Raw genomic sequence first — 20,384 nt, forward strand, 5'->3', positions numbered from 1 at the left:
TGGAAGCTCTGAGAAGCAAAGGGGTGCACCGCCGTGCTGTTAGTTCGGCACGGTGGGTCTTTTTGCCCCTTTGCGTGGTTTTCGTTTTAGGGTTTTTTGTAGACTGCATAGTTCTCTTTGCTATCCTCACTCTGTCTAGAATATCGGGCCTCACTTTGCTGAATCTATTTCATTCCTACGTTTGTCTTTTCATCTTGCTAACAGTCATTGTATGTGGGGGGCTGCCTTTTCCTTTGGGGTATTTCTCTGAGGTAAGTCAGGCTTGTATTTCTATCTTCAGGCTAGTCAGCTCCTCAGGCAGTGCCGAGTTGCATAGGTAGTGATAGGCGCAATCCACTGCTGCTTATAGTTGTGTGAGGATAGATCAGGTACTGCAGTCTACAGAGATTCCACGTCTCAGAGCTCGTCCTATTGTTTTTGGTAATTGCCAGATCTCTGTATGTGCGCTGATTACTGCACGCTGTGTTGCCTGATTGCCAGCCATAACAGTACAAGGAGCCAAACCAATGATTCCCAATAGAGGGAAAAAAGAAATCCTGACATCATTTTTTTTTCTTAGCTCTGTCTTCAGTCTTTTTTTTCCCCTAGACATTAGAGTGCTTCAGGACACAGCTGTGGACATGGATATTCAGGCTCTGTGCTCCTCAATGGATAATCTCGTTGTAAATGTACAAAAGATTCAAGATACTATTGATCAGAAATCGATGCTAGAACCAAGAATTCCGATTCCTGATTTGTTTTTTGGTGACAGAACTAAGTTCCTGAGCTTCAGAAATAATTGTAAGCTATTTTTGGCCTTGAAACCTCATTCTTCTGGTAATCCTATTCAACAGGTTTTGATTATTATTTCTTTTTTGCGCGGCGACCCACAGGACTGGGCGTTTTCTCTTGCACCAGGAGATTCTGCATTGAGTAATGTTGATGCATTTTTCCAGGCGCTGGGATTGCTTTACGATGAGCCTAATTCAGTGGATCAGGCTGAGAAAAATCTGCTGGCTTTATGCCAGGGTCAGGATGATGTAGAAGTATATTGTCAGAAATTTAGGAAGTGGTCAGTACTCACTCTGTGGAATGAATCTGCACTAGCGGCTTTGTTCAGAAAGGGTCTCTCTGAAGCTCTTATGGATGTAATGGTGGGATTTCCTATGCCTGCTGGTTTGAATGAGTCTATGCCTTTGGCCATTCAGATCGGTCGTCGCTTGCGCGAGCGTAAATCTGTGCATCATCTGGCGGTATTGTCTGAGAGTAAACCTGAGCCTATGCAGTGCGACAGGACTATGACTAAAGTAGAACGGCAAGAACACAGACGTCTGAACAGACTGTGTTTCTATTGTGGTGATTCTACTCATGCTATTTCTAATTGTCCTAAACGCACTAGGCGGTTCGATAGCTCTGCCGTTATTGGTACTGTACAGTCCAAATTCCTTTTGTCCATTACCTTAATGTGCTCTTTGTCATCGTATTCTGTCATGGCGTTTGTGGATTCAGGCGCTGCCCTGAATCTGATGGATTTGGATTATGCTAAACGTTGTGGATTTTTCTTGGAGCCTTTCCGGTGTCCTATTCCGTTGAGAGGAATTGATGCTACACCTTTGGCCAAGAATAAGCCTCAGTACTGGGCCCAGCTGACCATGTGCATGGCTCCTGCACATCAGGAAGTTATTCGCTTTCTGGTACTGCATAATTTGCATGATGTGGTCGTGTTGGGGTTGCCATGGCTACAAACCCATAATCCAGTATTGGATTGGAACTCTATGTCGGTAACCAGCTGGGGTTGTCAGGGAGTACATGGTGATGTTCCATTTTTGTCTATTTCGTCATCCATTCCTTCTGACATCCCAGAGTTCTTGTCGGACTTTCAGGATGTATTTGAAGAGTCCAAGTCTGATGCCCTACCTCCGCATAGGAATTGTGATTGTGCTATCGATTTGATTCCTGGTAGTAAATTCCCTAAGGGTCGTTTATTTAATTTGTCCGTACCTGAACACACCGCTATGCGCAGTTATGTGAAGGAGTCCCTGGAGAAGGGACATATTCGCCCATCGTCGTCACCATTGGGAGCAGGGTTCTTTTTTGTAGCCAAGAAGGATGGTTCGCTAAGACCGTGTATTGATTACCGCCTTCTTAATAAGATCACTGTTAAGTTTCAGTATCCCTTGCCATTGATTTCTGACTTGTTTGCTCGGATTAAGGGGGCTAGTTGGTTTACTAAGATTGATCTTCGTGGTGCGTATAATCTGGTGAGAATCAGGCAGGGAGATGAATGGAAAACGGCATTTAATACGCCCGAGGGTCATTTTGAGTATCTGGTGATGCCGTTCGGACTTGCCAATGCTCCATCTGTTTTTCAGTCTTTTATGCATGACATTTTCCGTGAGTATCTGGATAAATTCTTGATTGTTTACTTGGATGACATTTTGATCTTCTCAGATGATTGGGAGTCTCATGTGAAGCAAGTCAGAATGGTTTTCCAGGTACTGCGTGCTAATTCCTTGTTCGTGAAGGGATCAAAGTGTCTCTTCGGTGTGCAGAAAGTTTCATTTTTGGGGTTCATCTTTTCCCCTTCTACTATCGAGATGGATCCGGTTAAGGTTCAGGCCATCCAGGATTGGACTCAGCCGACATCTCTAAAAAGTCTGCAGAAATTCCTGGGCTTTGCTAATTTTTATCGTCGCTTCATCTGTAATTTTTCTAGCATTGCCAGACCATTGACCGATTTGACCAAGAAGGGTGCTGATTTGGTTAATTGGTCTTCTGCTGCCGTGGAAGCTTTTCAGGAGTTGAAGCGTCGTTTTTGCTGTGCCCCTGTGTTGTGTCAACCTGATGTTTCTCTTCCGTTCCAGGTCGAGGTTGATGCTTCTGAGATTGGTGCAGGGGCGGTTTTGTCACAGAGAGGTTCTGGTTGCTCAGTGTTCAAACCATGTGCTTTCTTTTCCAGGAAATTTTCTGCTGCTGAGCGTAATTATGATGTGGGCAACCGAGAGTTGCTGGCCATGAAGTGGGCATTCGAGGAGTGGCGTCATTGGCTTGAGGGTGCTAAGCATCGCGTGGTGGTTTTGACTGATCATAAGAACCTTACTTATCTTGAGTCTGCCAAGCGCTTGAATCCTAGACAGGCCCGTTGGTCGTTATTTTTTGCTCGTTTTGATTTTGTGATTTCATACCTTCCGGGCTCTAAAAATGTGAAGGCGGATGCTCTGTCTAGGAGTTTTGTGCCCGACTCTCCGGGGTTATCTGAGCCGGCGAGTATCCTCAAGGAAGGAGTCATTGTGTCTGCCATCTCCCCTGATTTGCGGAGAGTGTTGCAGAAATTTCAGGCTAATAAACCTGATCGTTGTCCGGCTGAGAAACTGTTCGTCCCTGATAGGTGGACTAGTAAAGTTATCTCTGAACTTCATTGTTCGGTGCTGGCCGGTCATCCAGGAATCTTTGGTACCAGGGAGTTGGTTGCTAGATCCTTCTGGTGGCCATCTCTGTCACGGGATGTGCGTGCTTTTGTGCAGTCCTGTGGAATTTGTGCTAGGGCTAAGCCCTGCTGTTCACGTGCCAGTGGGTTGCTTTTGCCCTTGCCGGTCCCGAAGAGGCCTTGGACACATATTTCGATGGATTTCATTTCTGACCTTCCCGTTTCTCAAAAAATGTCGGTCATTTGGGTGGTCTGTGATCGCTTTTCTAAAATGGTCCATCTGGTGCCCTTGGTTAAATTGCCTTCCTCCTCTGATTTGGTGCCTTTGTTCTTCCAGCATGTGGTTCGTTTACATGGCATTCCTGAGAATATTGTTTCTGACAGAGGTTCCCAGTTTGTCTCGAGGTTCTGGCGAGCCTTTTGTGGTAGGATGGGCATTGACCTATCTTTCTCCTCGGCCTTCCATCCTCAGACTAATGGCCAGACCGAACGAACCAATCAGACCTTGGAAACATATCTGAGATGTTTTGTTTCCGCTGACCAGGATGATTGGGTGTCATTTTTGCCGTTGGCTGAGTTCGCCCTTAATAATCGGGCCAGCTCGGCTACCTTGGTCTCTCCATTTTTCTGCAATTCTGGGTTCCATCCTCGTTTCTCTTCAGGACAGGTTGAGTCTTCGGACTGTCCTGGTGTGGATTCTGTGGTGGACAGGTTGCAGCAGATCTGGACTCAGGTAGTGGACAATTTGACCTTGTCCCAGGAGAAGGCTCAGCTTTTCGCTAATCGCAGACGCCGTGTGGGACCCCGACTTCGTGTTGGGGATCTGGTTTGGTTATCTTCTCGTCATATTCCTATGAAGGTTTCCTCTCCTAAATTTAAACCTCGTTTTATTGGTCCGTATAGGATTTCTGAGATTCTCAATCCGGTGTCTTTTCGTCTGACCCTCCCAGACTCCTTTTCCATACATAATGTATTCCATAGGTCGTTGTTGAGAAGATACGTGGCACCTATGGTTCCATCTGTGGAGCCTCCTGCCCCTGTTTTGGTGGAGGGGGAATTGGAGTATATTGTGGAGAAGATTTTGGATTCTCGTGTCTCTAGACGGAAACTCCAGTATCTGGTCAAATGGAAGGGTTATGCTCAGGAAGATAATTCCTGGGTTTTTGCCTCTGATGTCCATGCCCCAGATCTTGTTCGTGCCTTTCATGTGGCTCATCCTGGTCGGCCTGGGGGTTCTGGTGAGGGTTCGGTGACCCCTCCTCAAGGGGGGGGTACTGTTGTGAATTCTGTGGCTGAGTTCACTTCTGTGGTCACAAGTGGTATTGCAGTCTCTGGGCTTCCTCCCTCAGGTGTTTTGGTGAGCTCGTTGGCTGCCTTGCTATTTAGCTCCACCTGAGTCTGTCTTCCTTGCTCCTTGTCAATGTTCCAGTGTTGGATCTGAGCTACTGCATCTTTCCTTGGGCCTGCTGCTCTGCTAGATAAGTGCTTCTAGTTTGTTTTCTGTTTTTTCTGTCCAGCTTGCTATTAACTTTTGCTGGAAGCTCTGAGAAGCAAAGGGGTGCACCGCCGTGCTGTTAGTTCGGCACGGTGGGTCTTTTTGCCCCTTTGCGTGGTTTTCGTTTTAGGGTTTTTTGTAGACTGCATAGTTCTCTTTGCTATCCTCACTCTGTCTAGAATATCGGGTCTCACTTTGCTGAATCTATTTCATTCCTACGTTTGTCTTTTCATCTTGCTAACAGTCATTATATGTGGGGGGCTGCCTATTCCTTTGGGGTATTTCTCTGAGGTAAGTCAGGCTTGTATTTCTATCTTCAGGCTAGTCAGCTCCTCAGGCAGTGCCGAGTTGCATAGGTAGTGATAGGCGCAATCCACTGCTGCTTATAGTTGTGTGAGGATAGATCAGGTACTGCAGTCTACAGAGATTCCACGTCTCAGAGCTCGTCCTATTGTTTTTGGTAATTGCCAGATCTCTGTATGTGCGCTGATTACTGCACGCTGTGTTGCCTGATTGCCAGCCATAACAGTATTTATATCTCAATCTGAAAAAACGGGGTGACAGGTTCCCTTTAAGACAGACATGGATAACAGCAAGCAAAAATCATACAAAACACTCACCAAAGATAGAGAGGTATATAGGGCAGAGCAGCAATGTACAAACAAAATGGGAATAGGGCAATGAGAAAAGCAAGCAGCCATAACAGCATGCAACAATCTCGGGCAGCAACAACAATTTCCAACTCAGCACAGCGACTCCAAAAAACCAGGAAGTTTAACTTTCACTAGCGAGAAAGAGAAGGTCTGGCCAGATTTAATAGGGAAAGGAAATGACCAGGATGCTACATGGATGCACACATACACATGGGCAACTCATAGATTAAACATCCATACACGTGGTTATTGAAAAAAAATACATGGATGGTCCAAATGGAACGACACACGCACACATTTTTTATGCACATGTGTGCGGGGGGCCTTAGACTGTGTAGACAGAAAACTGGAAAGGCAGAAAAGAAGAAAAGACCCCACATTAAATAATTACAAGTAATATTAGAAGTCTTATTCTTTGTAAAATGTACTTCAGAAATGAACAAAGCTAAACGTGCCATAATTCTGCCTCAAGTTATGCCAAAAACTCTAATACAAGCCATGTTTATTAGGTGCTTTAGGCACTTTTTGCTCTTAACCTGTGTGTCTTACAAGACAGTTTTAAAAGTTGTCTAGAAAAGGTCTTTTGGGTTAGAGAAAAGATTATCACCAAATTTTTAGCTCAAAATGCTGATTTAAGCTAAGTATACCAAAAGCGGTATAAGGAAGAGGAATCCTTCTTGCAAAGTTCACCAAATCTCTTATTCTTGAGCCTATGTGATAAATTTGCTCATTGTCTGGTTGCTTAGTCTCGTTTTAAGCTGTCAAAATTTGAGACAGCCGTAATAAATGTTCCCCAATGTTCTTGCAGGTAATGTTTGTTTTAAAAGTCTTATAATTAAGTAATAAGTGAGGATAATTAGTGACATTTCTTGAAGGTAAAGAACTCGTAGTACTCTCTTAAAATACACAACTGAGCAATTAGCGTCAATGTTCTCTCGAAGATACCAATTATTACATCCTTCTCCTAGTAAAAATCTTTTCAATATCTTTACCTGATGAAAATTTCTGCACGATAACTAAAGATTATCCGTGGGTCAGTTTGAGGATCCACAGTTTAGATTAAGAAGACTAGTCTATACATTAGAGTCAAGTTAAGGAACCATTTATTATGTCCATCTGTTTCTGGCCTGCCATGTGCATTAGTTCTAAGGCACAGATGGTAGGGAACATGATTGCGGAAGGGTTTGTTTGTAGTCTACATACAACCATGAGGACATATATACTATGTTTGCGTAGGAACTGTAGACAGAAAAGCAGGTGGACATTTTATTAAAGTTTCATTTCTATTTTTTTTTTTGCTTTGGGTGAAGAAGAGTAAAAAGCTTGTATACAGCAGAATATATCAGACAATGGCTGCATGATTTAAGCCACGTTTGACTCTGAAAAGTTGCAGCGTTTCAGAAAAAAACATACTTTCAAAGGGGTACCTGTGACTTTCCAAAAAATAAAAAATGTACCTAAGCACTAACAGGCAGGTAGTTGTTACTTACCTGCCTGTTGTGCCTGGAGCCATTCTTCCCTGGCACAGAGCGGTCACAGACCGCTCCTGCCGGAGATTCATCTGCCTCTGCTGACATTACATCTACAGAGTGGAGGCTTCTTTTCAGCTCCGCCCTGTAGGCAAGGTGGGACTTCCAAGGTCATTCTGCTTGACAGCTAAATCCCTGCTGTCTAAATGTGGAATCTGACTATAAATCAGACTTACCTCGGAAGTCCTGCCCCGTTGCATCTGCAGAATCAACTGAATCCCCGACAGGAGCGTTCTGTGACCTCTCTGTGCTGGAGAAGAAGGGCGCCGAGCACAACAGGCAGGTATGTTCCAATTATTTGTCTGTTAGTGCTTAGATACATTTTTAGTTTTTGTGAAGTCCCAGATACCCCCTTTAAAAGCCACTGGGAATCAAGCCACATGGGAAACTATTTGAATCAGTGTGTCCCCAGTGCCTTCTCACCTCCTGCTCCCCTGGAGTATCAGGCCTCTTACTGCAGTCGTGTTTAGAGAGAGACCTCTCACTTCAGAGGAACGGGCAGAAAAAAATTACCGAGGACCTGCCTGTCCAACTAGTTTCCCATGATGGTTGCCCCCAAAGTATGTTTTTCTCGAAAATACCGCAGAATTTCAGAGTCAAATATACCTTGTGTCTGATACATGCTGCTTGTGGATCGGTAAGCATGCATCAACTGTAGGATTCCTTTTAAGAAATGGACTAAGATTCCAAAGGATGAGAAATAAAGTCTGTAATTCACTTTTCAAGCCAATGTTTTAGGCCCCAAAACAAAATTGTAAGTGCCAGGAATGATGTCTGCTTTTTTAGCTTTATTCAGTAAATGCTTTGGTAGAAATTTACTGTAGGATACTGCAGCATATGCATATGTCTGTAATATGGGTGCAAAAAAGTTGCATGTTCCCATAGAATTTTTGAAAGTCTCTGCAATAAAGATTTATAATAAGGCCACGTCTACACGTTCAGGAGTGGGAGATAAATACAGAAGTAGTGACGTGTTTCTATTATACTTTTCTTCTCATTGTTCCTCTACTGGTTTTGGCTTACAAATACTGATGTAAAATACTGACCAAATATTGAGCGTGTGAACGTGACCTAAAATCCAACTCAATCATATCTTTTATTTCCCCATCTGTTAGCTATCATTAAAGCATGGCCATCCTATGCATTAAAACACTTGCTATCATCTGCCGCTTCCAGCGCTGCTCGGTTTAGACTACGTGACTGCAGTTGTGAACAACATGCTACATACTATGTGGACAGGAAGGGACTTTCTCAATATAAGTCTATGAGACTCAGAATTAGACTCACTGTCATGCTGCAGTGATGCAGGATGGTACAAGCTTCACTAGATGGCAATAGAGTGGAGGGAGCACAGCAAGTCTGTCAGAACAGGCCTGTAGCGCTGCAGCGAGGCTTCCACCAGGTGGCAGCAGAAAAGTCAAACAAGTCGGGTCAATACCTAGAGAGTAACAAAGGGAAAACACAAAATACAGAGTCAGAGGGGAGCCAAGGGGTCAATACCAGTCAGAAGCTGAAGTACCAGAAGCGAGAGACAAAGTCAGGTCAGAATCAAAGCTGAGACAAACACAGGGAAATCCAAATACTAAGGGGAACACTAAATCAGGACTGGGAGAGAGGAGGGAATAGACATGAGCAAAGTCAACTAAAGCAGCAGGACAAATCAGGGTAACCCCAGAGTCAGATACCCATGGCGAGGGCAGAAAATATAACTGACACCGCCTGCAGGATGCAGAGCAAGCCTGAACCCAAAATGAGGCAGAGCAAAGTTAACCCCTGTCATGACCAGACTGGGAAAGGGGTAGTCAGAACTCAAAACCAGGCCTGGATCATGACACTTATATTAAAAAAAGAACTGACAGTTCATGTTGTGGATAAGCAAGAAATAGGGTAAGCATATGATGCAGGAGAGAAACAGATCAGCACTGGAAACAGCATAAGACAACAACCAGTATCAATTTTAATCCACGCACTGTACACATTTTACTGATAGGCAACAAATACTGGAGTAGAAGGCAAAAATTTGATTGTGATTTGTAAAGAACCCTACCAGGAGAAAAAAAAAGATTGTACTTAGTATTGCCACATCAATAATAGTCTTTACAGCGCAATAATAAAAAGATTCCAGAATTGCTGTTTTATTGATTATAACTCACAAAAAAAAGGAGTATTGTCCCTCACAAAAAACAGCACATCCCCCCCAAAAAGTACTAATCAGACTTGCAATACAAATATTGTTCTCTTCTCAAAAAAGTATTGAAAGCTATATATTACAACTAGCCCAAAATAGTTTCACAATAAAACATGGCCTCATATGGCTTGTTGAAAAAAAATAATAAAAGTTATGTTTTTCAAAATGTGGGAAAGAAAGAAAGGTGTGTAAAGGGACAGTCTGACATTATGAAAGGATAGAAGGGATGCTAAGATTCATAATAAAAAAAATAAATTTGCCTGCTTGAAACCCCGTAGGTCAAGCACAGGATGCTCCGGTGGTCTCTGGTGAGGCTAAAAGCACTAATAATGTGGTATGCTACAAGGGTCAAGTGTTTGGAATGGGATATATCAGAGATACATTCAGTGAAGTTGGGTTCCATTTACCTAACTGCTGCAACTGATCACAGGCCTGAACTAGTCCTTAAAGGGGTTGTCATTGTCCACTACTCAGACAACCCCTTCTCAAATCTTATGTTTTCCCCTTTCAAAATAACAACCATTATACATACCTCAGTACCAGTGCCGTTCCAGCGGTGTAGGCTCGATCTCTCCCAGTGTGATGTCACACGAACCCTGCAGCCAATCAGAGGCCCCTTTACAGTCCCCGCCATCTACCTCATCCTCCAGAGGTATGGGATACGTCTGAGGGTGGGGAGTGTGAAGGAGCTATTGATTGACTGTACGGTTCTCTCGACATCTTACTGTCACACGATGGCTGGGAAAGACAGTCTCGACACTACTCATACCGTAGCAGAGTTTAAGTGTTGGAATCTTAAAAGGAGGAACCAGAGATTGAGAAGGGGTTGTCCCAGTAGTGGTCAACCCCTTGACGGGTAAAAGATACTTAGTTTCAGCTCCATAGCTGTTTAATTTATAAAAGCTGAGCTCTTGTGGGTTATCAGTAAGGTCAGTTTTTAGGTTAGACAGTCTTGATAAATTATCCTAGGCTTTCCAAAACTTAAGACATACTTTAGAAGTCTTTTTTTATTTTGGCCTGATGATTAATAGCCGAAGAAACAAATGTCTAAATATTTAACTTCTTTTTAATTCATTGTAAAAAGATTGTAAAAAAAGCGGTCTGTCTATATACAACACAGGTGTCGAAAGTTTGCCAGAAACCACAAACAGTAATAGCATTGTAATAATAAAGTACATAATACACAAGGAACGAGCAATGTTCACAAATGAGACCTTACTGCCCTCAATATGGAGGATATGGAATCACTCCAGTCATAAAATTAACATATGATTTCACCCATTTCTAATACTATTTTTTTCCATAAACATAATCTGGGAAAAATGCTTGATTCTAAATGTGACCTCATACAGTTCATGTGTAGATGCTCGACTAAAGCGAACCGTCCACGTTTCTTGTAATTTATGGACCTCACATGGATGAAGACCCTGAGCAGACAACTCACCCCGGGATTTTTTAATATCTGCATTCAGGTGTGAATAACCATTTTCTCTCATAACTATTTTTGCCTTATATACCTTTACTCACATGAGTGATAGATATTGGATGAATATTATTGGTATCTTCAATCTGCGTGGATGACTTCAATTATATTATTTAGATTCCAACAGGGTGTACCAGTTTTATTATGCGATTATCATTTCCCACCCCCTCCAGTTTTTATTTTTCTATTTTTCTATTTTTTTAATTGTTTTTATAAGAAATATGTCTCTGTCTGTTTTTCCATTTCTTATGCTGCATTTGAAGAAAATTGAGATTTAAATAAATAATGGGTGGGCATTAGTGATCAGCAAGCGTGATCATATAAGGTGTTATCGGTGCATACTCGAGTGCTAATAGAGTATCTTCGGCGTGCTCGGATACTATGTTCGAAATGCTGTGGCTGCATGTCCTGCAGCTGTACAAAGACCAATGCTGATATTACTGCCAAATGGTGGCCATATACTGTAGTGGTAGATACCTATTCTGCAGAACATGTAATGTATCACAGCACAGTTATAGATGGTGACTTACCGCTGACGTTCTTTCTGATGGAGTCGTTCACTTTTACCGTCTTTCCATCTGGCCCAGATCGACATGACAACTTTTTCCAGTCAGGACTTAGCTGCCCCTGATACATCAATACTGAGCAGCTGCTGCCGTATGTGTCCCTATTACTGCCCCTGATACCCAAATTCTGAGCCGCTGCTGCCGTATGTGTCCCTATTACTGCCCCTGATACACCAATACTGAGCCGCTGCTGCCGTATGTGTCCCTATTACTGCCCCTGATACCCCAATACTGGGCAGCTGCTGCCGTATGTGTCCCTATTACTGCACCTGATATCCCAATACTGAGCCGCTGATGCCATATGTGTCCCTATTACTGCCCATGATATCCCAATACTGAGCCGCTGATGCCGTATGTGTCCCTATTACTGAACCTGATACCCCAATACTGAGCCGCTGCTGCTGTATGTGTCCTTATTACTGAACCTGATACCCCAATACTGAGCCGCTGCTGCCGTATGTGACCCTATTACTGCACCTGATACCCCAATACTGAGCCGCTGCTGCCGTATGTGTCCCTATTACTGCACCTGATACCCCAATACTGAGCCGCTGCTGCCGTATGTGTCCCTATTACTGCACCTGATACCCCAATACTGAGCCGCTGCTGCCGTATGTGTCCCTATTACTGCACCTGATACCCCAATACTGAGCCGCTGCTGCCGTATGTGTCCCTATTACTGCACCTGATACCCCAATACTGAGCCGCTGCTGCCGTATGTGACCCTATTACTGCACCTGATACCCCAATACTGAGCCGCTGCTGCCGTATGTGTCCCTATTACTGCACCTGATACCCCAATACTGAGCCGCTGATGCCGTAAGTGTCCCTATTACTGCACCTGATACCCCAATACTGAGCCGCTGCTGCCGTATGTGTCCCTATTACTGCACCTGATACCCCAATACTGAGCTGCTGATGCCATATGTGTCCCTATTACTGCACCTGATATCCCAATACTGAGCCGCTGATGCCGTATGTGTCCCTATTACTGCACCTGATACCAAAATACTGAGCTGCTGATGCCGTATGTGTCCCTATTACTGCACCTGATATCCCAATACTGGGTAGCTGCTGCCGTATGTGTCCCTATTACTGCACCTGATACCCCAATACTGAGCCGCTGCTGCCGTATGTGTCCCTATTACTGCACCTGATATCCCAATACTGAGCCGCTGATGCCGTATGTGTCCCTATTACTGCACCTGATACCCCAATACTGAGCCGCTGCTGCCGTATGTGACCCTATTACTGCACCTGATACCCCAATACTGAGCCGCTGCTGCCGTATGTGTCCCTATTACTGCACCTGATACCCCAATACTGAGCCGCTGATGCCATATGTGTCCCTATTACTGCACCTGATACCCCAATGCTGAGCCGCTGCTGCCGTATGTGACCCTATTACTGCACCTGATACCCCAATACTGAGCCGCTGCTGCCGTATGTGTCCCTATTACTGCCCTTGATACCCCAATACTGGGCAGCTGCTGCCGTATGTGTCCCTATTACTGCACCTGATACCCCAATACTGTGCCGCTGCTACCATATGTGTCCCTATTACTGCACCTGATATCCCAATACTGGGCAGCTGCTGCCGTATGTGTCCCTATTACTGCACCTGATACCCCAATAATAAGCCGCTGCTGCCGTATGTGTCCCTATTACTGCACCTGATACCCCAATACTGAGCCGCTGCTGCCGTATGTGTCCCTATTACTGCACCTGATATCCCAATACTGAGCCGCTGATGCCGTATGTGTCCCTATTACTGCACCTGATACCCCAATACTGAGCCGCTGCTGCCATATGTGTCCCTATTACTGCACCTGATATCCCAATACTGAGCCGCTGATGCCGTATGTGTCCCTATTACTGCACCTGATACCCCAATACTGAGCCGCTGCTGCCGTATGTGTCCCTATTACTGCACCTGATACCCCAATACTGAGCTGCTGCTGCCGTATGTGACACTATTACTGCACCTGATACCCCAATACTGAGCCGCTGCTGCCGTATGTGTCCCTATTACTGCACCTGATACCCCAATACTGAGCCGCTGATGCCGTATGTGTCCCTATTACTGCACCTGATACCCCAATACTGAGCCGCTGCTGCCGTATGTGACCCTATTACTGCACCTGATACCCCAATACTGAGCCGCTGCTGCCGTATGTGTCCCTATTACTGCCCCTGATACCCCAATACTGGGCAGCTGCTGCCGTATGTGTTCCTATTACTGCACCTGATACCCCAATACTGAGCCGCTGCTGCCATATGTGTCCCTATTACTGCACCTGATATCCCAATACTGGGCAGCTGATGCCGTATGTGTCCCTATTACTGCACCTGATACCCCAATACTGAGCCGCTGATGCCGTATGTGTCCCTATTACTGCACCTGATACCCCAATACTGAGCCGCTGATGCCGTATGTGTCCCTATTAATGCACCTGATACCCCAGTACTGGGCAGCTGCTGCTGTATGTGTCCCTATTACTGCACTTGATACCCCAATACTGAGCTGCTGATGCCGTATGTGTCCCTCTTACTGCACCTGATACCCCAATACTGAGCCGCTGCTGCCGTATGTGACCCTATTACTGCACCTGATACCCCAATACTGAGCCGCTGCTGCCGTATGTGTCCCTATTACTGCCCCTGATACCCCAATACTGGGCAGCTGCTGCCGTATGTGTTCCTATTACTGCACCTGATACCCCAATACTGAGCCGCTGCTGCCATATGTGTCCCTATTACTGCACCTGATACCCCAATACTGAGCCGCTGCTGCCATATGTGTCCCTATTACTGCACCTGATACCCCAATACTGAGCCGCTGATGCCGTATGTGTCCTTATTACTGCACCTGATACCCCAATACTGAGCTGCTGATGCCGTATGTGTCCCTATTACTGCACCTGATATCCCAATACTGAGCCGCTGCTGCCGTGTGTGACCCTATTTCTGCATCTGATACCCCAATACTGAGCTGCTGATGCCGTATGTGTCCCTATTACTGCACCTGATACCCCAATACTGAGCTGCTGATGCCGTATGTGTCCCTATTACTGCACCTGATACCCCAATACTGAGCCGCTGCTGTCGTATGTGTCCCTATTACTGCCCCTAATACCCTAATACTGGGCAGCTGCTGCCGTATGTGTTCCTATTACTGCACCTGATACCCCAATACTGAGCCGCTGCTGCCATATGTGTCCCTATTACTGCACCTGATATCCCAATACTGGGCAACTGCTGCCGTATGTGTCCCTATTACTGCACCTGATACCCCAATACTGAGCCGCTGATGCCATATGTGTCCCTATTACTGCACCTGATACCCCAATACTGAGCTGCTGATGCCGTATGTGTCCCTATTACTGCACCTGATACCCCAATACTGAGCCGCTGCTGTCGTATGTGTCCCTATTACTGCCCCTAATACCCTAATACTGGGCAGCTGCTGCCGTATGTGTTCCTATTACTGCACCTGATACCCCAATACTGAGCCGCTGCTGCCATATGTGTCCCTATTACTGCACCTGATATCCCAATACTGGGCAACTGCTGCCGTATGTGTCCCTATTACTGCACCTGATACCCCAATACTGAGCCGCTGATGCCATATGTGTCCCTATTACTGCACCTGATACCCCAATACTGAGCTGCTGATGCCGTATGTGTTCCTATTACTGCACCTGATATCCCAATACTGAGCCGCTGCTGCCGTGTGTGACCCTATTTCTGCACCTGATACCCCAATACTGAGCTGCTGATGCCGTATGTGTCCCTATTACTGCACCTGATATCCCAATACTGAGCCGCTGATGCCGTATGTGTCCCTATTACTGCCCCTGATACCCCAATACTGAGCCGCTGCTGCCGTATGTGTCCCTATTACTGCACCTGATACCCCAATACTGAGCCGCTGCTGCCGTATGTGACCCTATTACTGCACCTGATACCCCAATACTGAGCCGCTGCTGCCGTATGTGTCCCTATTACTGCACCTGATACCCCAATACTGAGCCGCTGATGCCGTATGTGTCCCTATTACTGCACCTGATACCCCAATACTGAGCCACTGCTGCCGTATGTGTCCCTATTACTGCACCTGATACCCCAATACTGAGCCGCTGATGCCGTATGTGTCCCTATTACTGCACCTGATACCCCAATACTGAGCCGCTGCTGCCGTATGTGACCCTATTACTGCACCTGATACCCCAATACTGAGCCGCTGCTGCCGTATGTGTCCCTATTACTGCACCTGATACCCCAATACTGAGCCGCTGATGCCGTATGTGTCCCTATTACTGCACCTGATACCACAATACTGAGCCGCTGCTGCCGTATGTGTCCCTATTACTGCACCTGATACCCCAATACTGAGCCGCTGCTGCCGTATGTGACCCTATTACTGCACCTGATACCCCAATACTGAGCCGCTGCTGCCGTATGTGTCCCTATTACTGCACCTGATACCCCAATACTGAGCTGCTGCTGCCGTATGTGACACTATTACTGCACCTGATACCCCAATACTGAGCCGCTGCTGCCGTATGTGTCCCTATTACTGCACCTGATACCCCAATACTGAGCCGCTGATGCCGTATGTGTCCCTATTACTGCACCTGATACCCCAATACTGAGCCGCTGCTGCCGTATGTGACCCTATTACTGCAACTGATGCCCCAATACTGAGCCGCTGCTGCCGTATGTGTCCCTATTACTGCCCCTGATACCCCAATACTGGGCAGCTGCTGCCGTATGTGTTCCTATTACTGCACCTGATACCCCAATACTGAGCCGCTGCTGCCATATGTGTCCCTATTACTGCACCTGATATCCCAATACTGGGCAGCTGATGCAGTATGTGTCCCTATTACTGCACCTGATACCCCAATACTGAGCCGCTGATGCCGTATGTGTCCCTATTACTGCACCTGATACCCCAATACTGAGCCGCTGATGCCGTATGTGTCCCTATTAATGCACCTGATACCCCAGTACTGGGCAGCTGCTGCCGTACGTGTCCCTATTACTGCACTTGATACCCCAATACTGAGCTGCTGATGCCGTATGTGTCCCTATTACTGCACCTGATATCCCAATACTGGGCAGCTGCTGCCGTATGTGTCCCTATTACTGCCCCTGATACCCCAATAATAAGCCGCTGCTGCCGTATGTGTCCCTATTACTGCACCTGATACCCCAATACTGAGCCGCTGCTGCCGTATGTGTCCCTATTACTGCACCTGATATCCCAATACTGAGCCGCTGATGCCGAATGTGTCCCTATTACTGCACCTGATACCCGAATACTGAGCCGCTGCTGCCGTATGTGTCCCTATTACTGCACCTGATATCCCAATACTGAGCCGCTGATGCCGTATGTGTCCCTATTACTGCACCTGATACCCCAATACTGAGCCGCTGCTGCCGTATGTGTCCCTATTACTGCACCTGATACCCCAATACTGAGCCGCTGATGCCGTATGTGTCCCTATTACTGCACCTGATACCCCAATACTGAGCCGCTGCTGCCGTATGTGTCCCTATTACTGCACCTGATACCCCAATACTGAGCCGCTGATGCCGTATGTGTCCCTATTACTGCACCTGATACCCCAATACTGAGCCGCTGCTGCCGTATGTGTCCCTATTACTGCACCTGATACCCCAATACTGAGCCGCTGATGCCGTATGTGACCCTATTACTGCACCTGATACCCCAATACTGAGCCGCTGCTGCCGTATGTGTCCCTATTACTGCACCTGATACCCCAATACTGAGCCGCTGCTGCCATATGTGTCCCTATTACTGCCCCTGACACCCCAATACTGAGCCGCTGATGCCGTATGTGTCCCTATTACTGCACCTGATACCCCAATACTGAGCCGCTGCTGCCGTATGTGTCCCTATTACTGCACCTGATACCCCAATACTGAGCCGCTGCTGCCATATGTGTCCCTATTACTGCCCCTGACACCCCAATACTGAGCCACTGCTGCCGTATGTGTCCCTATTACTGCCCCTAATACCCTAATACTGGGCAGCTGCTGCCGTATGTGTTCCTATTACTGCACCTGATACCCCAATACTGAGCCGCTGATGCCATATGTGTCCCTATTACTGCACCTGATATCCGAATACTGGGCAGCTGCTGCCGTATGTGTCCCTATTACTGCACCTGATACCCCAATACTAAGCCGCTGATGCCGTATGTGTCCCTATTACTGCACCTGATACCCCAATACTGGGCAGCTGCTGCCGTATGTGTCCCTATTACTGCACCTGATACCCCAATACTGAGCCGCTGATGCCATATGTGTCCCTATTACTGCACCTGATATCCCAATACTGGGCAGCTGCTGCCGTATGTGTCCCTATTACTGCACCTGATACCCCAATACTGAGCCGCTGATGCCATATGTGTCCCTATTACTGCACCTGATACCCCAATACTGGGCAGCTGCTGCCGTATGTGTCCCTATTACTGCACCTGATACCCCAATACTGAGCCGCTGATGCCGTATGTGTCCCTATTACTGCACCTGATACTCGAATACTGAGCCGCTGATGCCGTATGTGTCCCTATTAATGCACCTGATACCCCAGTACTGGGCAGCTGCTGCCGTATGTGTCCCTATTACTGCACTTGATACCCCAATACTGAGCTGCTGATGCCGTATGTGTCCCTATTACTGCACCTGATATCCCAATACTGGGCAGCTGCTGCCGTATGTGTCCCTATTACTGCCCCTGATACCCCAATAATAAGCCGCTGCTGCCGTATGTGTCCCTATTACTGCACCTGATACCCCAATACTGAGCCGCTGCTGCCGTATGTGTCCCTATTACTGCACCTGATATCCCAATACTGAGCCGCTGATGCCGAATGTGTCCCTATTACTGCACCTGATACCCGAATACTGAGCCGCTGCTGCCGTATGTGTCCCTATTACTGCACCTGATATCCCAATACTGAGCCGCTGATGCCGTATGTGTCCCTATTACTGCACCTGATACCCCAATACTGAGCCGCTGCTGCCGTATGTGTCCCTATTACTGCACCTGATACCCCAATACTGAGCCGCTGATGCCGTATGTGTCCCTATTACTGCACCTGATACCCCAATACTGAGCCGCTGCTGCCGTATGTGTCCCTATTACTGCACCTGATACCCCAATACTGAGCCGCTAATGCCGTATGTGTCCCTATTACTGCACCTGATACCCCAATACTGAGCCGCTGCTGCCGTATGTGTCCCTATTACTGCACCTGATACCCCAATACTGAGCCGCTGATGCCGTATGTGACCCTATTACTGCACCTGATACCCCAATACTGAGCCGCTGCTGCCGTATGTGTCCCTATTACTGCCCCTAATACCCTAATACTGGGCAGCTGCTGCCGTATGTGTTCCTATTACTGCACCTGATACCCCAATACTGAGCCGCTGATGCCGTATGTGTCCCTATTACTGCACCTGATATCCCAATACTGGGCAGCTGCTGCCGTATGTGTCCCTATTACTGCACCTGATACCCCAATACTAAGCCGCTGATGCCATATGTGTCCCTATTACTGCACCTGATACCCCAATACTGGGCAGTTGCTGCCGTATGTGTCCCTATTAATGCACCTGATACCCCAATACTAAGCCGCTGATGCCGTATGTGTCCCTATTACTGCACCTGATACCCCAATACTGAGCTGCTGATGCCGTATGTGTCCCTATTAATGCACCTGATATCCCAATACTGAGCCGCTGCTGCCGTGTGTGACCCTATTTCTGCACCAGATACCCCAATACTGAGCTGCTGATGCCGTATGTGTCCCTATTACTGCACCTGATACCCCAATACTGAGCCGCTGCTGCCGTGTGTGACCCTATTTCTGCACCTGATACCCCAATACTGAGCTGCTGATGCCGTATGTGTCCCTATTACTGCACCTGATACCCCAATACTGAGCCGCTGCTGCCGTATGTGTCCCTATTACTGCCCCTAATACCCTAATACTGGGCAGCTGCTGCCGTATGTGTTCCTATTACTGCACCTGATACCCCAATACTGAGCCGCTGCTGCCATATGTGTCCCTATTACTGCACCTGATATCCCAATACTGGGCAGCTGCTGCCGTATGTGTCCCTATTACTGCACCTGATACCCCAATACTGAGCCGCTGATGCCATATGTGTCCCTATTACTGCACCTGATACCCCAATACTGAGCTGCTGATGCCGTGTGTGACCCTATTTCTGCACCTGATACCCCAATACTGAGCTGCTGATGCCGTATGTGTCCCTATTACTGCACCTGATATCCCAATACTGAGCCGCTGCTGCCGTGTGTGACCCTATTTCTGCACCTGATACCCCAATACTGAGCTGCTGATGCCGTATGTGTCCCTATTACTGCACCTGATATCCCAATACTGAGCCGCTGATGCCGTATGTGTCCCTATTACTGCCCCTGATACCCCAATACTGAGCCGCTGCTGCCGTATGTGTCCCTATTACTGCACCTGATACCCCAATACTGAGCCGCTGCTGCCGTATGTGACCCTATTACTGCACCTGATACCCCAATACTGAGCCGCTGCTGCCGTATGTGTCCCTATTACTGCACCTGATACCCCAATACTGAGCCGCTGATGCCGTATGTGTCCCTATTACTGCACCTGATACCCCAATACTGAGCCGCTGCTGCCGTATGTGACCCTATTACTGCACCTGATACCCCAATACTGAGCCGCTGCTGCCGTATGTGTCCCTATTACTGCACCTGATACCCCAATACTGAGCCGCTGATGCCGTATGTGTCCCTATTACTGCACCTGATACCACAATACTGAGCCGCTGCTGCCGTATGTGTCCCTATTACTGCACCTGATACCCCAATACTGAGCCGCTGCTGCCGTATGTGACCCTATTACTGCACCTGATACCCCAATACTGAGCCGCTGCTGCCGTATGTGTCCCTATTACTGCACCTGATACCCCAATACTGAGCCGCTGATGCCGTATGTGTCCCTATTACTGCACCTGATAC

The sequence above is a fragment of the Ranitomeya imitator genome, chromosome 2 (assembly GCF_032444005.1).
Source record: "Ranitomeya imitator isolate aRanImi1 chromosome 2, aRanImi1.pri, whole genome shotgun sequence".
In the NCBI taxonomy this organism is placed as follows: Eukaryota; Metazoa; Chordata; class Amphibia; order Anura; family Dendrobatidae; genus Ranitomeya; species Ranitomeya imitator.